This window comes from Entelurus aequoreus, linkage group LG19 (assembly GCF_033978785.1).
Source record: "Entelurus aequoreus isolate RoL-2023_Sb linkage group LG19, RoL_Eaeq_v1.1, whole genome shotgun sequence".
In the NCBI taxonomy this organism is placed as follows: domain Eukaryota; kingdom Metazoa; phylum Chordata; class Actinopteri; order Syngnathiformes; family Syngnathidae; genus Entelurus; species Entelurus aequoreus.
Window position 1 is genome coordinate 26,073,557 of NC_084749.1, and position 20,232 is coordinate 26,093,788.

Sequence of the window (20,232 nt, forward strand, 5' to 3'; positions counted from 1 at the left end):
TGTGACAGTTATACTGTCATATTGAGTAAAAAAAACTAACTTGTGTCTTTGCAAACCTTACAAAAGATCAATATTCTAGTAAAACTAACAAAGATACATTTGTATACTGTCATAGTGAGTAAAACCTAATTTTTGTATTTGCAAACCTTACAAAAACAACTGATTCTAGTAAAACTCACATAGATACAATTTTACAGGCATTTTTAGACATAATGCATGTTTGGTTTCGGAGTTATGTTTATATAACTTTCATATATAGTATGATAGTTATACTGTTGGGTGGGGTCCGTGCCCGTGTGGCCCGACCTTGCGCTGTGGGGTCTCTATTGGCGACTTGATGTGGTGGCGGCGCGGCGCCCGTGTCTGGTCTGGATGCTGTGTCTCGGTTGTTTGGGCGGTGGTGTGTTTGTGCGGGTTTGGGTTGGGGTGGTGGGGGGGTGTCTCTTGTTTGCGTGTTGGCGTTTGGGCTTGCTGGCGGGCTGGCACTGGCTGGTCTCCGTGATCCTGTTGGCGTGTGGTTGCCGGTCGCGGTTTTTTTGGATCGCTTTGATTTCATTGGGTGGTGCTGGCTGTCTGGGGGTGTTGTGGCTGCTGTTTCTGCTGCCGTTTGTTTGTGGTGTGGGCGCCCGTGGCTGCTGGGTCTGGTGCAGGGGGGTGGCTGATGTTGTGACTGGTGGCAGCGCGCGCGCGTGGTGGTTGTCGGGGCTAACAAACTGTGTATATGTAGGTATGTATGTATATATATGTGTATGTGTATATATGTGTATGTGTGTGTATGTGTACATGTGTATGTGTATGTTTATGTATATAGATATGTATGTATATTTCTGGGGGTACGTTCTGGGCCTGCCTGTCGGGTGGGGGTCGGCGCCTCAGGCTACTGCATCCGGACTGCGTGTCTGGAGCTCCTGGGTCCCACCGTCCATCCCTTCCGGGTGCCCGTCTTGGTTGGGGCCTGCTGGGTCTGGTCCCTGCGTGTACTGTGGTAGCTTGGTGCTGCAGGGTATTCCGAGGTGCTGCGAGTCGGCCAGTTGTTGGGGTAGCGACCTTGTGTGTCAGCATGTCTGTGATCTTCTTTTAATTCTTTTTATTTTTATTTTTTATAAATAGATTTAATTATTTATTTATTCTTATTTTTTAATATATTTTATTAATATTATTATGTATTTATTTTCATTCGCTGTACACACATATACACATACTGTACATATACATTCACTGTACAAGCACACATATACACATACTGTACATATACAGGTACATATGCACACATACACTCATGCACATAATCACGTTTCATCAAACATATATTAACGTTGTTGCCCTAGGGTAAACTGGGTATAACACATGGCACACTGACAAAGCTTAACCTATTGTTACTATAACAATCTACAAGGTTAATGTAGGTTGCTTCTCTTTCTTCCCCTCCATTTTTCTGCATTCTTTCGTATCTCAAGTTATCATTACGTATATGTATTGTTGCATTTGAACAATTGTATTGTTGATAATAAAGGTAAAGTATTGGTATTGTTCATTATCAATAGCACTATTTCTATTGGTATTCATATTGCTCCATTTTTAGTGTAATAATGCTCATTGTCATTTCTGTATTATTTTTTTTATTTTCGCTAACTGCTTATTTGCTATTACTCTTACCATCATATTTGTACATGTCGTATTTGCTGATGTTGCTCTGTTGTTGTTGTTGTGTTTGCTGTTGTTGTTTTTGTCTCTCTGTCTAATCCCCCTCTTGTCCCCACAATTCCCCCCTCTGTCTTCCTTTTTCTCTCTTTCTATCCCCTCCTGCTCCGGCCCGGCTGCACCAAATGATTATATAAATACATTTAATAAAGTCAAAATACAAGTAAGGCAACAAGAGAAGTATCCTACACTTCTCTTTTGTAAAGTAAATCTGAACAGCCGATATGGGCATCTACATCTGCTATATGATTTGCCCGAGAAAAAAAGGAGAAAAAGAAAAAAAAAAAAGAAAAAAAAGATAATATAAATACAGTCAATAAAGTCAAAATACAAATAAGGCAACAAGAGAAGTATCCTACACTTCTCTTTTGTAAAGTAAATTTGAACAGCCGATATGGGTATCTACATCAACTATATGATTTGCCTGAGAAGCTGGGCAGGACATAAAAAAAAATAAAACAAAAAAAAACAAAAACAAAACAAAACACTAGTGTCATTGTGAGTAAAAAACTTTTTATTTTGTTTGCAGGCCTTAAAAAAAGCATATGTTTCGAATAAAATTCCAAAGGATGCATTATTTCAGGCATCATTAGCCATTTTGCATGTGTAGTTTAGGAGTTATGTTTAAATAACTGTCATATTAAATGTGACAGTATACTGTCATAGTGAGTAAAACCTAATTGTTGTTTTTGCAAACCTTACAAAAACAACTGATTCTAGTAAAACTCACATGCATTCAATATTACAGTTATTTTTAGACATTTTGCATGTTTGGTTTAGGACAGGGGTCGGCAACCTTTACCACTCAAAGAGCCATTTTGGCAAGTTTCACAAATTAAAGAAAGTGATGGGAGCCACAAAAAAAAATTTACAATTTAAAATGAAAAACACTGCATACAGAGCTTAAATGCTTTGTGCTATATTAACCAGGGGTCTCCGACACACGCACCGGCACGCACTTTAATGTGGACATTTGATGTTAGTGCAGCCCGCGAGTTTTGACTGAATGGCGCTTGATAGCGTCATACTTGCCAATCCTCTCATTTTTCCCGGGAGACTCCCGAATATCAGAGCGTGATGACACTGCATTTGGCGCCTCTACAGTCTGCCCTAACAGTGTACCTGCTTGACCACACGTAAGTGACAGCAAGGCGAACTACCTCAGCGAGTAACCCCTGGCTGCAGCCCGCAGATCGAGGAGGGGCTTATTTTCCCTCAATGTGGGTGGGTCTCAACGTTGAGCCCGCGGGCTCCATCTGGTGGCGGAGATCCGGCACAGCACAATGACTTAATATGGAAAAAGGTTCATGTATTTGATAGACTTAGACATTCCTACTTTTAACTTGTCAAATGTGTTTTTTTTTACCATGAATATATATATATATATATATATATATATATATATATATATATATATATATATATATATATATATATATATATATATATATATATATATATAAACCATAGCATTTACCATGAAAAAAATAAAATAAAAATTATATATAAACCATAGCATTTCCATAAGAGTATAGACACATATTATTTTGCACACTCAATTATATTAGCTAAGTCAAATAAACCAAAGACAGAAGACTTTGCATCATTGATTTTATTTTTCACCCCAGATTAAAAATGTTTGATCTGTAAAGAAAAAAAAAATGTTGTAGCCTAGCCAAATACATTCCTTAAGCTCCCATAAATGTTTAACAATGGCAAGTATCAAGGTATTTTTCTGGCCCATAACAAGCAACCCTGTTCCCTGTTTCCAGTTCTGTTAAATTTCCACTGTCTAGAAAGGAAACATATTGCCGTTCTTATAGGCACAATAACAATGCAAGATGTAAAACTAAGGTAATTGAAATAAGTGGAGGAATTACGCTTTAGTCTAGCAATAGTTGACTACAAGACTAATTAATCACATGACCACACCTGTAGCCCTCCTTGCTCTCGTCGCCGTTTTCTGTCCTGCAATCGGTCTTCTTCAGACCTTAGTGATTTAATGACAACATACATTCACTATGAAAACATTCATGTTGGTCTGTTGACCGTGAGTAAAACCTTTTTTTTTGGTGATTTGTGATATTCAAAGCACTTACGGCATGGGGAAGTTCTGCAGGAGAGCGAGACACCACCATCTCCTAATTTGCAGCATGTTTTCCTTTGAAGAAGGAAATGCAGGAAGATGTTAATATCCATCCATTTTCTACCGCTTATTCCCGTCGGGGTCACGAGGGGCGCTGGAGCCTATCTCAGCTACAATTGGGCGGAAGGCGGGGTACACCCTGGACAAGTCGCCACCTCATCGCAGAGATGTTAATATGTTGTAAAAAAAATAACACCTTGTACACTAAGCATAATGTGTCACGATTTACACATACCTCTCTGAAATCACAATTGGCTCCCATTACAATGAACAGAGTGTACTGTAAGCCAAGAGGTACTGCTTAATATAATGTCAGGCGTATTCCCAAGGATACATTTTTTTCAATACAAATTAATGTGGTTTTAATGTAGCAAGCAAACATTTTGACAGACAACAGCAATGCTATAACATGCTGATTTGGTCTTACCATCAAAACAAACACGCCACAGTTGTTGGAGCACCCTTGCTTTGTTAGGCCCTGAGGTGTGAACAATGTATTTTAATAAAAGTATGGCAAGAAAATAGTAAAAAGTTAGCAAATGCTATTATGTAATGTCTCACCTGGACATCATTCACACCAAGCTCTCTTCAGGGGCCAGAAGAGAGGCTGTGAGCAACGTGTCTGTACAAATAATAAGCCAAATAAAAGTCACTCAACTTCAATCAACTTTTGATTGAAAAGCACGCATAAACGCTTGGAACAAAGCCTGAACTGAATAAGGAAGAGGTTGGAACTTCAAATCAAAACGTTTTCATAACAGGCTTAAACAGAACTGCCCGTCTCAAAAAAGATAAATAGTTCTGTCTCCATCTGTTTAAGGAATCAAAATAGTTGGAATATGGAATGGAATATTTTAGATCAAATAAAAACAGAACCATTAATTAAAACAAACAAAGGACAAGTGGTTTAAAACAGAACTACCACTGTCCAGGAGGTGCCCTAAAAACCTAAATAGACTGGTTCTACTCTCATCTCTCCAAGACATGAGACAGCTAGTGGAAGAAAACAAAGTCTTAATACATGTATGATTATATGAGTGACATTCATAGATAACAACAGTGGCACAATAGTTAACTTTACCAGTTGTTCCTGGCTGTCTTGGAGTTTCTGTCCCCAGTATGCTGTGTGTGCTGAAAACTTGTGGAGACTAGGGAAGTCTCCATGAGGTCTCTGCTCACTGTCATCATTTACTAGTGTAGAAAGCAACAACCGAAAAATAAAATCAAGTGTGAAATGTCACATTTCTCATTTGAATGATGTGCAAAATAGAGCCAAAACTTTTTTATTTGAAGTTCCAACCTTTTCCTTATTCAGTTCAGTCTTTGTTCCAAGCGTTTATGCGTGCTTTTCAATCAAAAGTTGATTGAAGTTGAGTGACTTTTATTTGGCTTATTATTTGTACAGACACGTTGCTCACAGCCTCTCTTCTGGCCCCTGGAGAGAGCTTGGTGTGAATGATGTCCAGGTGAGACATTACATAATAGCATTTGCTAACTTTTTACTATTTTCTTGCCATACTTTTATTAAAATACATTGTTCACACCTCAGGGCCTAACAAAGCAAGGGTGCTCCAACAACTGTGGCGTGTTTGTTTTGATGGTAAGACCAAATCAGCATGTTATAGCATTGCTGTTGTCTGTCAAAATGTTTGCTTGCTACATTAAAACCACATTAATTTGTATTGAAAAAAATGTATCCTTGGGAATACGCCTGACATTATATTAAGCAGTACCTCTTGGCTTACAGTACACTCTGTACATTGTAATGGGGGCCAATTGTGATTTCAGAGAGGTATGTGTAAATCGTGACACATTATGCTTAGTGTACAAGGTGTTATTTTTTTTACAACATATTAACATCTCTGCGATGAGGTGGCGACTTGTCCAGGGTGTACCCCGCCTTCCGCCCAATTGTAGCTGAGATAGGCTCCAGCGCCCCTCACGACCCCGAAGGGAATAAGCGGCAGAAAATGGATGGATGGATGGATATTAACATCTTCCTGCATTTCCTTCTTCAAAGGAAAACATGCTGCAAATTAGGAGATGGTGGTGTCTCGCTCTCCTGCAGAACTTCCCCATGCCGTAAGTGCTTTGAATATCACAAATCACAAAAAAAATGTTTTACTCACGGTCAACAGACCAACATGAATGTTTTCATAGTGAATGTATGTTGTCATTAAATCACTAAGGTCTGAAGAAGACCGATTGCAGGACAGAAAACGGCGACGAGTGAAAGGAGGGCTACAGGTGAGAGGTCATGTGATTAATTAGTCTTGTAGTCAACTATTGCTAGACTAAAGCGTAATTCCTCCACTTATTTCAATTACCTTAGTTTTACATCTTGCATTGTTATTGTGCCTATAAGAACCGCAATCTGTTTCCTTTCTAGGCAGTGGAAAATTAACAGAACTGGAAACAAGGAACAGGGTTGCTTGTTATGGGCCAGAAAAATACCTTGATACTTGCCATTGTTAAACATTTATGGGAGCTTAAGGAATGTATTTGGCTAGGCTACAACATTTTTTTTTCTTTACAGATCAAACATTTTTAGCCTGGGGTGAAAAATAAAATCAATGATGCAAAGTCTTCTGTCTTTGGTTTATTTGACTTTGCTAATATAATTGAGTGTGCAAAATAATATGTGTCTATACTCTTATGGAAATGCTATGGTTTAGATATATATTTTTTTAAATTGTTTTTTCATGGTAAAAAAAAATACATTTGACAAGTTAAAAGTAGGAATGTCTAAGTCTATCAAATACATGAACCTTTTTCCATACTATGGTTTATATATATTTTTTTTAAATTGTTTTTTCATGGTAAAAAAAAATACATTTGACAAGTTTTTTTTGTGTTTTTTTTTGCAAATATTTGTATTGAATTTTACAGTTAAAATCACATTTAACAGTCATACTTTGGTCACGCAAAACCTTCATACAATCGCACATCCACTCATACCCACTCACATGCACACTTGAGGAAAGAGGTGCACTTAAACTTTAACAATTCAAGGTTTACAGTATAAACAGTATTAGAAAAGATACCCAGATATTGTATATATATATATATATATATATATATATATATATATATATATATATCCCGCTCTGGCTCAGGATCAGCTACAGGCTATCCAGACCATAGTGGATGAACATTCCTCGGCATCAAGGATCCTCAGGAAGTGATCCCAAGATCACCTCTCGAGGACCTCTCCACCGTTCACACTTAAAAAAAGAAAAGGAAAGTCACAGAAGTTGATCAGATGTAAAACAATACAAAATAAAAAGACACAAAATAATAAATAAGCAAGTAAACCGTGGCAAGGCCATATCAGAAGTAACAAAAAAAAAAACACAATAATAGTGTAGGATCAATACAGAAAATAATGAAGATAATAAAAAAGGAATAAAACTACAAAAAAGATGGCAGATACATTTGACAAGTTAAAAGTAGGAATGTCTAAGTCTATCAAATACATGAACCTTTTTTTCATACTATGGTTTATATATATATATTTTTTTAATTGTTTTTTCATGGTAAAAAAAAAAATAAAAAAATAAAAAATAAATAAATAAAAAAAATAAAAAATAAAATACATTTGACAAGTTAAAAGTAGCTTTATTGACGTTTGAGAATGTGTGCTGTCGGATCTCCGCCACCAGATGGAGCCCGCGGGCTCAACGTTGAGACCCGCCCACATTGAGGGAAAATAAGCCCCTCCTCGATCTGCGGGCTGCAGCCAGGGGCACTTGGCTGGGGTTGGAAACGACGACGATATGGGTCAAAAGACCCTGATACTGGAAGAACAGGAGCTGCAGTTTTCATTCCACAATACAAGATACACATCAAGAAAAGAACCACAGACCATCTATCAGTATTCACAGTTGAGCTTGCAGCTATCATTTTAGGGTTGGAATGGATAGAAGGAAATAACCATAAAAATACACTAATAGCATCAGACAGTTGGGCAGCACTTACAAGCATCAAAACCATGAAGTCATGTAGGCAAGATCTCATTTTCAAAATACATAATCAACTGCACAGAATGAATAAGAGGGGATTAGCTGTTTGCTTCATCTGGGTTCCTGCCCATGTAGGGATAGAAGGGAATGAGGGAGTGGATATTCTGGCCAAACAATCACTCAGATCACACACTGTAGATATGGACATACCGTTATGTAGGGAAGAAGGTAAATCAATAATCAAGAAACATGTGGGTAAAGTGTGGCAAGAATATTGGGACATCCAAGACACGGGAAGACACCTTTACAACATACAGAAACACGTTGGGTTGGGAAGGAGGAGGGGCAGGAGCCGGAGGGAAGAAGCAGTGATCACACGACTTAGGATAGGGCACACAGGACTGAATAGTTCACTACACAGGATAGGAAAACACCCTGATGGCAGATGTGACCAATGTGGGCAGGATGAAAGTGTCCAGCATGTGTTGTTAGAATGTAGAGGGTATGAGGAGGAAAGGAGGACGCTAACAGCAGCGGCAGAGGAATCCAGGATGATATTAAGTGTTGGGAACCTGCTAGGAGCAGAGGCAGAAGCTATGCTCAAGCATCTTATGGCATATCTGATAGACACAGGCCTAATGGAGAGGATTTAAGTTCCCTATTTAGTTGTTTTGTTTCTTTATTTCTTTATTTTATTTTTCTTATTATTTATTTTGTTAATTATTATTTGTATTTATTTTGAATCCCAATTTACAGTCCCACACTCCAGTCCAGTAGGTGGCGGTAATGCACCTTTGTTGGTTTGCCAACCGCCAATAAACTCCATAGAAGAAGAAGAAGAAGGAAACGACGACGAGGCGGAAGTACACCAAGACACGTGAGAGTATCCAAATCTTCTTGGCGGTTGTGCATAAACTGTTTTGTGACTGGATCGAGATGGAAGGGGGATAGTGTATGGCGTCACATTAGTACCAAAAATCCAAGCGCGTAAAAACTGTTCTGATTCTCCACTTCGTGCGCGCGCGCGACACCCTTTTGCGCGCGCGTGGTGCCTTTGTGCGCGCGCGCGGCGCCTTCTTGCGTGTGCGCGGTGCCTTTCTGCGCGCGCGCTGTCTCGGTCTGTGCGCTGTCATGTTTCATTTTGGTACTTTGGGGGCGGGCATGCTTAGACCGCCCCTTCTTTCTGATTGGCTTTGAAAAAAAAAAAGAAAAATACAACTTCAAGTAGGTTGTAAAAAAAAGGCAGATGAAGTGAAACTATAGCAATGCTTTTCTTTACACTCTCTCATGCACACCACACAGATACTCATGTTATGAGAAGTATATTGTTTCAAAAATATTAACATTAATTGTTGATATTTTAAACATCATTTAGATTACATTGCTCGAATTCAAAAACCACTATACTACACAAATATTAGGCCCAATGTTCAGGATTATTCTATTAGTATTAGTTATTTTTATGTTGTATCATATCTTAGCTTATTTTTATGTTTTATCATATTTTAGCCTATTTTTATATGGTCTTATTATATTTATATTTCAGTTTTTATTGTATTTTATTTTATTTTATAGTTTTTCATATTGAAGTTTATTTTTATGTTTGATTATATCTTATCTTATTTCATATTATTTTTGGACTTTTACCTGATGTGTATTTTAATTATTTTTAATCCATTTATTTGATCATCTAGTGTTTCCTCAAATAGCCCTCTGGATCTCCACGTCCAGAGGGTTCCTGTGATTGGCTATTGTCATTGTGTTGTTATTATTATTGTTGTTGTTGTTTGTTTATTTTTATGTACATGTTTGACTGTCTTCATGGGGTGTGGGTGTTATTTCTCATTTTGTTTTTAACTATGTAAAGCACTTTGAGCTGCATTTTAAATGTATGAAAAGTGCTTTATAAATAAAAATGTATTATTATTTTTTTAGTAATAGTACCCTTACAATCACTCCAAAGCAGTTCAATAACTTACCTCTTTTTCAGCCAACATTTTTTTATCCACTTCTTCCTCCGTAAATCTTGATACATATTGACGATGACCCGCCCTGCTATACTTCTGATTGCTCAAAGCCAATCAGAAAGAAGGGGCGGTCTAAGCATGCCCGCCCCCAAAGTACCAAAATGAAACATGGATTTTTGGTACTAATGTGACGCCATAATAGTGACGGGATGTATGAGGAAGGTATGGACGTGGATAGGACTAGAGGGGAGAAAGGAAAGAAGGGGAGTGGAGGGCATGAAGGAAAGTCGAGTGCTAAAAGAGCCCATGAAGAAGATGAAGTAGAAAAAAGGAAAAAGACTATGTAAGATAATTATAGGATTATATATACATTTAAGTCAAGACATGAATGACATAAGTTTAATGACACTGGTTAAGGGGTTAAAGAAGGACATCGGAGAGGTGGAGATAGCGAAGGTGCTTATAGGGACGGACGACTTTTGATTAAATGCAAAAATGGAGAGCAAAAAAGTAAAGCAATGCGGTTGCAAAAACTGTGCAATAAGATAATAAAGGAAAAAATCGAAATGGGAGAACGAAAGGGGGCAAGAGGAGTAGTGACAGGAATTCCAAGAGGTGAAAATTTAGAAGAATTGAAAAGACAAATAAAAGGGGGAACTGTCAAGATGTTGACAAGAATTATGGCATATAGAAATGGAGAAAAGACGGAGAGCGAATCAGTATTAGTACAGTTTGTCGAGGAAGTCCTCCCGCAGAGAATTATGATTGGGTTTTTAAGCTTTTATGTTAGAGCTTACGTCCCACCCCCAGTACGCTGCTTCAAGTGCCAACGCTATGGGCACATAGCCAGTGTGTGTCATGCTAAGTTGAGATGTGGAAGGTGTGGAGGGGAGCATGAATATGGACAATGTGGAGATAATGATCTGGTCAAATGTTGTAACTGTGGCGGGAATCACACAGCAGCGTATGGGGGATGTGTCATTAGGAAACAGGCAACAGAAGTACAGCAAATCAGAGTAGAAAGAAATATTACATACGCAGAGGCAGTTAAAGTAAGAAATCAAGAAAGTGCAGAACAAGATAGAAGTGAGAATAGTTCAGAACGAGACAGAAGTGGCAATAGTTCAAGTAATAAAAAACAAGAGGCAGCAAATACAGGACTTTCTATGGACAAGCTAGTTGTGTTCCTGGCATATGTCATAAACTGTACAGAACAGGCAAGAAATAAAACTGAGAAGATCAAAATAATTGTCAAAGCAGCAGCAAAGTTCTTAAATTTAAAAGAACTATCTTGGGAACAGGTACAAGGTGAACTACAGAGAGTAGACGAGACAGAGTCATGTTACCACAATCCAACGCCATGTTAATTATTCAGTGGAATGCCAGAAGTTTAGTAGCAAATGGACAGGAACTAAAGGGATATATTAATAATATGAAAAATAAACCACATATAATATGTATTCAAGAAACCTGGCTGAAGCCAAAATTGAGCTTTATAATAAAAGGATACGTAACAATACGTAAAGATAGGAATGATGGGCAAGGAGGAGGATGTGCCATATTTATTAAAGAAGACATGCATTATACAATATTAAAAGAAAAACAAGAACTAGAAATAGTAGGGGTAGAAGTATGGAATAATAAAGAAAGATACAAAGTGCTAAACTTCTATAATCCGTGCAAGAAATTACAAATTCATCAACTAGAAAAAATAGTCGAGCACTGGAGTGGCAATATCATTTGGTGTGGTGACTTTAATGCACATAGCACAATGTGGGGTGAAAGGGATGACTGGAATGGGGAAACATTGGAAGCCTTTTTGGTGGAAAAAGAACTGGTGTGTGTGAATGATGGGTCTGGAACAAGATTAGATGTAGTTACGGGTAAAGAAACAGCAATAGATTTAACACTGGTGTCACAAGGGTTAGCAGGAAAGGTAGAGTGGGAAGTAAATAAAGACAGCACTATAGGAAGTGATCACTACCCAATCTTCATTCACATAAACATAAACCAAAGGACAGAAAGCACTAAAAAAGAAGGAATATGGAAGTATAATCACGGTGATTGGGGACAATTTAGGGAAAGTACCGACATGACATTAAAGGAAGTGGATATAAATCAAGATATTGAACAACTGAATACAGATATTACAAAGTGCATAATAGAAGCAGCCAAAAAGAGCATACCAAGGAGTAGTATAGGGAAAAGAAGGAAGATAGTGCCGTGGTGGACGCAAGCGTGCACAGACGCAATAAAAGAACGGAATAGAGCATTTAGAATATTGAGAAGAACACATCATTTCCAAGATATGATCCAATATAAAAGGCACCAAGCTAAAGTAAGGTATGTTATTAAAAAGACAAAAAAACACTATTGGAGAACGTTTTGTGAATCATTCAATAGAACTACTCCTTTAGGCCAAGTGTGGGGAATGATCAAGAAAATGTCAGGGATCAGAAGTGAACATAAAAATCATGTGATGAAAGATGGGACACGGTGTGTGGTAGAAAATAAACAAAAAGCAGAACTTTTAGAGAAGACATTTGTTAAAGTGCACAGTAATGATAATTTGAGAAATGTAAGAGAGGATAAGGGGTTACCTTTAGTCAAAAAAAGATTTACGACCTTAAGGTCAAAAGGTCATAGGGGGTGGGGTGAAGGGGAGGTCAGAAGGAGGCGGGGCTGAGGGGGAGACACCTTATGTCAAAATGTGATTGATGGCCCTGTAAGAGGAGGGGTGGGGTGAAGGGGAGGTCAGAAGGAGGCGGGGCTGAGGGGGAGACACCTTATGTCAAAATGTGATTGATGGCCCTGTAAGAGGAGGGGTGGGGTGAAGGGGAGGTCAGAGGAAGGTGGGGCTAAGGGGGGAGACACTTTATGTCAAAATGCGATTTACGACTTTTTGAGTATTAACACATGTACGTACACACACACACATACACTGGTATATGTGAATGGTAAGTCTTTGTTAGTACGAGCATTAAGAGAAAATGGAAAAGATGGAGAAAGCTGTTGTTTCAGTAGGCATGATTAGCGAAACGCCAGTTTCAATTTATAAAAATGATAAAACTTACTACGACGCTCCTCGGAAAAGTAGGATTTTTTTGAATCGTACTCAAATTCCTCCAACCGAGTCTTTGCGTGAGAAGTGGTGCTTGGAGGGTTATGGAATGATTGGATCTTTTGGATACGTTTTCCGATACCAGATGGGAGATATCTGTTTGTTTCAGCTGAAAGAGAGAAGAGACGAAAGCCCTTTTTCGATTGCATCGTCGCTATCAACCGTGGATTGGGATGTTTTAAGTTTGACAATGCCTGATATTTTGTGGCATGATCGTTCTCCGATGGAAAAACGTGTAAAAGGAAGCTTGTTTACTTACCCGACGCTGGATGAGTTGCGTGAGAGAAGAATTTTGTTTAGCGCTACTTGGGAGACGAAATCTTCTGCCTCAGGTCGTTGGTTTTTTCGTGCCAGTCTCCGTGCTCCTAAAATCAACGGATCCTATCAGCCTCAGTCGACCGAACCAGACGTCTTTTCTTTGGAGTCTTTTAACTCTGAATGCGGGGTGTTTACTCCGGTGGTGGTGGTTCCTATAGCGGCATGGCGAGAGTGTATGGGAGAAATGAAGGAGAAGATAGACGTCTTGTTTCGAAGCAGCCGAAATTGGAAATGCGTACTGACGACGAAAAGAAGGTTGTCTTTTGAGACCACACCCCCGACGGAGTACGAAAGGACCTCCCCTGCCAATACATCAACCAATAGTATTTAAAAACAATCTTTCTACTAGTCTGATTGGTCGAAACTTTTTACGGGGCTCCTCCCCTTTGAAAACAATAAGCCCCTCATTTTTTGACTAATTTGTTGGAAAAGTGGTCAAAAGTCATGAAAATGTTTAAAAATGACACTGATACCATTACCATAAGTCTCGCCGCTGACCTCGTGAGTCTATGGATGCCCAATATGTCCAGAAAAATCTAAAATATCTCAAAAAATAGGGGGCCGGATTTTGGACGTCGGCGTACCGCGTTTGGGGTAGGGCCGTAGTTTGGAGACCGATGGTAAAAATTTACTATTGATGGTTAGTTTTTTTCTTTGGATTAAATAGAGAGTAAATCTAGCAGAAAATATGCATTATAAACAGAGAGAGAGAGTTTGGAGGGGTAAGAACACCCTTTTGGGACTTTCACAGCAGCACAGCAGCAGTGAGAAGACATACACAGCAAAAGTCATGAACATGTTTAAAAAATACACGCGTAAGAAACAGCACAATTAGGGTATGAATAAATATTTGAAGCAAAGTTACCATCTTTATTGATAGTTTTTATTTTTTTGTTTTTGGCGGGATGAAATCACACACACACACACACACACACACACACACACACACACACACACACACACACACACACACACACACACACACACACACACACACACACACACACACACACACACACACACACACACACACACACACACACACACACACAGCAAATTGGTTGGTATGCGGTTTATTGTTGGCAGCTGGTTTTTATTGACAAAACCATGCTCGAAGAGATAGGTAGAGACAGGTGCTTTTTTGCTGACAAAACTATGCTCAAAGAGAGTGGTAGAGACAGATTTAAGGCGGGAGAATTTGCCGAAGCAAGCAACCATGTCTTTTAAAACAGGTTCTTAACAAACATATGTTTTTTAGATTAGGTACTCAAGCATATTTAAACTGGAAAAAAACTATGTCCGTTTGATTTTACAAAGTTGGAAAATGACTCACAGGGTGTTGTTTAATATTATGCATATTTATTATTTTGTTTTATAGAGGGAATATGGGAAGATTTTAAAGCGAGTGCATTTTTACAAACACAGTTTGAGGAGTCAGATTTTCATTTTTACAAGAAAAAACATACAATATACTTACGGTATGAATAAATATTTTTAAACAAAGTTACCATTTTTATTGTTAGTTTTTTTTTTTTTTGGCGGGATGAAATCACACGCACACACTTGGCTCTGAAAGAGGAGTGGGTGTTAATTTTGGGGGGACCTAAGACTGAGAGAGTCATATTACACACACACACACACACACACACACACACACACACACACACTGTCAGCAAATGGTTGGTATGTGGAGAAAAGTTGGAAAAGTGGTCAAAAGTCCCCAAAAAGTCTAAAAATTACACCCGGATACCACTCCAACAAGTCCCGCCGCAGGCATCGTGAGTCCGGGGGTGCTGACATGTCCAAAACGCCCCAGTAAAGTTGCAGGACGATTGAAATATATTTTTGTATAATAACTCAGATACGGTAACACTAGCGAGCAGTAGATATTTAAACTGGAAAAAACTATGTCCGTTTGATCTTACAAAGTTGGAAAATGACTTTCGGGGTGTTGTTTAATATTATGCGTATTCATTATTTTGTTTTATAGAGGGCTTGTGGGAAGAATCTAAAGTGATTGCTTTTATACAATCACAATTTGGTAGGTACGATTTTTATTTTACAAGAAAAAACATACAATATATATATATATATATACATTTACTTACAGATTTTTACGTCTCTGGCGCGTTGGACGCCTTTAACGGGTCTCCCGCCAAAAAGTGTTTTGACATTGAAGAACTGGTTGCAAAAGAGGATGAAGACGAGGAAGCTTTTTTACTACAAAAGAGTGCCATCATTGAAGAATTGTGCCGGGACAACATTGTCAAAAAAGACGCCGAATGTCCCGCCATTGAAGAGCTACTCACCAATGACGTTCCAGCGGAGGCTGAAGGCTTGCTCGCGGTAAAAGAAGAGGGGTTTTTCCCACAAAAGAATTTGGCGCTCTTAGAAGTAGGCGGGGTCGTACTTAGGAGGTGGGGGTTTGTTTCCGAGTACGAATGTGAAAGTGTTGAGTGAAATCGACAGCGCCACATGCGGCTAAAGTCGTTTGTTTTTTATTTTTATTTTGCAGGCGCTAAGAAGATAAAAAAGAAGAAGAGGAAGAGTCGTGAGCTGAGGAGACTGGAGCGAAAAATACAACAGATCAAACAAAACTACAAGATATTGGCTCGTACCTTTGAGACGAACTCAGACCACCTTGGTGAAAAAAAGTGCTGAATTTTTCGACTTTGTATTTTCAGGAAAATATAAGGTTGAATATTTCTCCTTTCTCAGCGATAAGATTGCTATGGTACAGTGGAGATATAGCAAAAACAGCATGGTGCTTCCCGGTAGCACAAATAATGTATTTATCGCCGCTTTTACCACCGCTTACGCACGCTTAAAAATGTACGGGTACCTAGAGAGGCTGCAAGAGAGAGTTCTTTACACAGACACCGATAGTTTAATCTACACGGTAAATGAGGGGGAAGCTTCTCTGGAGACGGGTTCGTATTTAGGGGAGTTGACGGATGAGTTGGGGGGCGACAGCATTCAAGAATTTGCCTCTGCCGGTCCAAAGAGTTATGCCTACCAAACCCTTCAGGGTAAAAAAACTGTGCTGCGTGCCAAGGGAATCACTCAAACCCGTGAGTGTTGCGAGAGGGTCAACTTTGACAGTGTCAAAGATTTGGTGGAGGGTTATCTACAGGGAGAGGAAACGGGTGAGATATACACGCCACATCAACAAATTGTTCGCGATAAAAGGGGCTTCCTTTTAAAAAACACTTCATTTGAAAAGAAGTTTAGAGTGGTGTACGACAAGAGACGTCTCTTTTCTAACGGAAAAACGTTGCCATTTGGGTATTAGAAAAAATATTGAAAAAATGGAACAAGTAGACTTTGAGCCTAGATTTTATACACCTTTTTCATGCTTGATTGTAGGGCCTAGCGGTTGTGGAAAGACTTTTTTTGTAAAACGTACATTGGAAAATTGTGAACATGTCATGAATTCTGTACCCGATAACATTGTGTGGATTTATACTTCCTTCCAGCCCATCTATGCTGAACTAAAAAAGATGAATAAAAAAATAAAATTTGTTAAAGGATTGCCTGATTCTTTTGAAGATGAAAACTTGTTTCCGTACGATCAGACTCATTTGGTTATTTTGGACGATGTTATTTTTGAAGCTTCCAATCATCCTGAAGTGGTTAAAATTTTCACTCAGTACAGACATCATCGAAATATGAGCGTTATGATGCTGACCCAGAATGTTTTTCATCAAGGTAAATTTTCACGCACAATTAGCTTAAACTGTAATTATATGATACTGTTTAAGAACCCGAGGGACAGATTGCAGATTAACGTGTTGGCTCAGCAAATGTTTCCCTCACAAAAAAGTTTTTTCTTGGAAAGTTTTGCGGACGCTACTTTGGACGAGCATGGGTATTTACTGGTTGACCTGACACCTTTTTGCCCAGATCAATACAGACTAAGGTCGGGCTTGCTTCCGCATCAGTGGCCTGTTGTGTACGTGCCAAAAACATAATTTCAAAAATGTCAAAGCGTGTAAAAAGGAATGGTCCTATGTTAAAAGCTCTGTACCATGCATCGCCTCAAAAACGTCGAGACATTTTGAGTTACGGGTCTCCAGACTTTATTAGGACGCTGTGTGAAATTGCTTTAAACATTTTAAAGGGTAATGTTCCCTTATCTCCATCGCAATTTGCTAAACTTAAAAAACAAAAGAAAATCATCAGACTGCTGGCTGATAAAAGGACCGGACTAAAACGCAAACGTCAGACTCTAATGAAACAGTCGGGCGGTTTTCTTTTACCCTTGCTCTCTACAATCATACCGTTTATAGGAAGTCTTATCGGAGGATTGAGTGGAAAAGGTTAAAGATGAAAAAGGCTCAAAAAATGTTTCTCCTATCTCCCCACCAATTAAATCGTTTAACTCGAACTGAGCAGAGCATCAGACACTCGGCAGAGGATGATCTGGACGCTAAAATGAAAACCGTCTTAAACGAACATGGAATGAATCCTCATGAAAAAATAAAAATGTACGACACCTTAATGCAAAGATATCTTAGTTTGGTAAAGCAGGGCCAGCGTGAGGAAAAAAAGATGACTGTGACTTTACACAAGGATTCAAAGGATGACCCGTGGAACTTCCCTGATGATAAAACGCTGGATAAACCAAGGAACACAGCCGGGGAGCCGGAGGATGTCACGATGGCCCAAGTTATAAAAAACCTCCCCCATCGCGATCGTAGCAATGCCGAGTACATTATGAAAAAATTATCCGAGAATGATAAGGGGTGGACCGCCAAAGGAGAGTTTGTTCAAAGCGGAACACCGGTGCAAGGATCTCATATGATCGATTTACTAAAACACCTAATGCAACGGACCAAAAGACCACAGAACCGTCCACCCGAGGAATGGAAAACATTTTTAACAGCGTTGTCGGAGCTAAACGTCCCTGTCTCAACCATTCATAACCCAGGAGCACGAGATCAATACAGACGTCTAAAAGCGGGTGTGGAGTTTGAACCGGCATGGAATGAAGAAGAGAAACGGGTTGGTTTGGAAAATGAAACATTTCTAACCCCTGAGAGGAAAAGAAAAAGTAAAAAAGTGACATTATCCCCGCGTTGGTTAAACCTTGAATGATGTGACATAAACTTTTGTTTTAATAAAATGTTTTTATTCATCAAACGCATTGTGTACAGCATTTTCATTTCAACGATTCAAAAAAGTTTCTAAACAACAGACGGATTGTACGTTGCAGCTCCTACTATTATTCTTATTTAAGCAAGTACATCGTTGCAATTTTTTAACCAGGGTATATGCTTCAAGATCATTTTTTACTACATCATCATCGTATAAAGACAAAACTTGTTTAAAAGACAGTCCACAAAATCGATGGTACAGATAATAAACGCAGTGTTGACCACACACTACGGACAAAGGGTGTTGAAGCTGGAGGTCATGGTACAATATCCGATCAGACCGATTTTCCAAAAAGCTCAAGATGCTCCGTGGATAGTAGTCGAAATTGGGAGAAAATCCATAAGAATCAAAAAAAGTGGCGGTCCCATCTTCTTCCAGAGTCATCGATAACCAGTGCTCCCCCGGCCGATGTCCTTCGTGTGTGTTGACGATAAAGTAGGAGGGTGGGGTGAAGGAGTGAGTCAGCGAGATGAGTTGGTCAGAGGCCCATACACCACAAAAAACATCCCCCAACACTTGTTGCAAAAGCTTCTCCAATTGATGGTTATTCATTTCCAACATCAATAATAATCCACCAGCACTTGTCGTTTAGAATCAATTTCCAAAATAGAGTCGTAGCAGGCGTAAACCACAAGAGTGACCGTGTTGGGTAAGGGCACTCTGAATCTCATTTCCAGTCTTAAAGTTCCGTTTGAAACCCTGGACAATGCGTCGCTGTCCTCTCCCGGATTAAGATTAAACACGAACAACGAATACCCCCGCTCAAAATCTTGTCTGTTTATGCATAGAGGTAAATCTTTCAGATGCCTCCCTGTAGCACTAAAAATGTTGTAAAACTCTCTAACTGAAGCCCCCTGGTTAAATTGAGGTTGAAAAGCTTTGGAGGGAATTTGTTTTCCTGCTTGACAGAGAGTAATGTATTCTGCATTAAAATGCTGAAAATTAAAGGGGGAGAGATCCCTTCTTCCTGTGAAAGCTTCGTGATTCACCATGCCCAAAACAACGTATTTAGGCATCGTCCCCAAAAACAAATTTTCTTGGGTACATACTCTGGAATTTTCAGGGATAGAGTACGTTTTTACGCTGACCCTTGACAAAGGGTAGAGCGCGTTTCCTTTGAGTAAGGCTGAGGCGTGCCCCAATCGCACGGCCGGAGAAACGGTGACCTTTTTTGTAAAGAGAGAAGCGCCCAGCACTTTTAGACAAAAAGTACTGTCCACAGCTCCCATGAGACAAAAGGCGTCACTGGCGCGCGTGAGTTTGATTTTCACATCCACCGAGTTGAGAAGGAGTCTCTCGCTGAAAAAAATGTCGGCATGAAGCGGTCCCAGCAGGTGAACTTCTTTAGATTCGACCGTGTAACCGCTTCTAATGTTAAGTCCTTTGTTGGGTCCATTTACCCCTGCTATAGAGTCTATAGAGGCGGCGGTGTCTTTGTAAAATAAACCAGCAGAAAATTGACTTCTGAGGGTAGCTTCAGAATAGTTTAGTAGCGTTTCAATTATTGCTCTGTAGGGGTGAGTGGCGCTGGATTGAGAAATCAGTCTATCCCCGAGCATAATGTCGCATTGGCTAAAGATGGTGTTTAGAGGATAATTGATGAGACCCACGTTTGCGTCGTTGGGGATATTTGTTCCATCGGCGCGGGTAATTTTAACCCGCAGGTAAAGTAATGTGTCATTCAGATCCAAGTACTTTTCACCTTCTCCCGGGATAAAAAATTCGATAGGTCCTCCGTCTGATATGGCAGATAATGGTCGTACTTCTGTGTAGGTTTTATCTTCGATAGACATTTGAGTCATAGGAGCTGAAAATAAATCCAGTTCAGCCATCGTGCATTCGGATGAATTTTGATGTAAA

At 39.3% G+C, this 20,232-nt stretch overlaps 1 protein-coding gene and 1 long non-coding RNA gene across 2 annotated transcripts in view; one reads left to right on the forward strand and one right to left on the reverse strand.

The window, feature by feature from the left end:
- Positions 1 to 7,469: 7,469 nt before the first annotated feature.
- On the reverse strand, positions 7,470 to 15,591 carry LOC133635233 (uncharacterized). The gene is made up of 5 exons (XR_009822036.1): positions 15,525 to 15,591; positions 15,324 to 15,396; positions 13,157 to 13,367; positions 12,851 to 13,006; positions 7,470 to 7,644 (listed from the first exon to the last, which is right to left on the reverse strand). It is a non-coding gene; the product is annotated as an uncharacterized LOC133635233 (long non-coding RNA).
- LOC133635232 (glypican-5-like) overlaps positions 7,589 to 20,232 on the forward strand; it is a 189,952-nt gene continuing 177,308 nt past the window's right edge. Inside the window, exons 1-2 of the mRNA XM_062028176.1 lie at positions 7,589 to 7,608; positions 8,652 to 8,686. The gene's annotated coding sequence lies outside the window, so the exon portion shown is untranslated. The remainder of the gene's footprint in view (positions 7,609 to 8,651; positions 8,687 to 20,232) is intronic.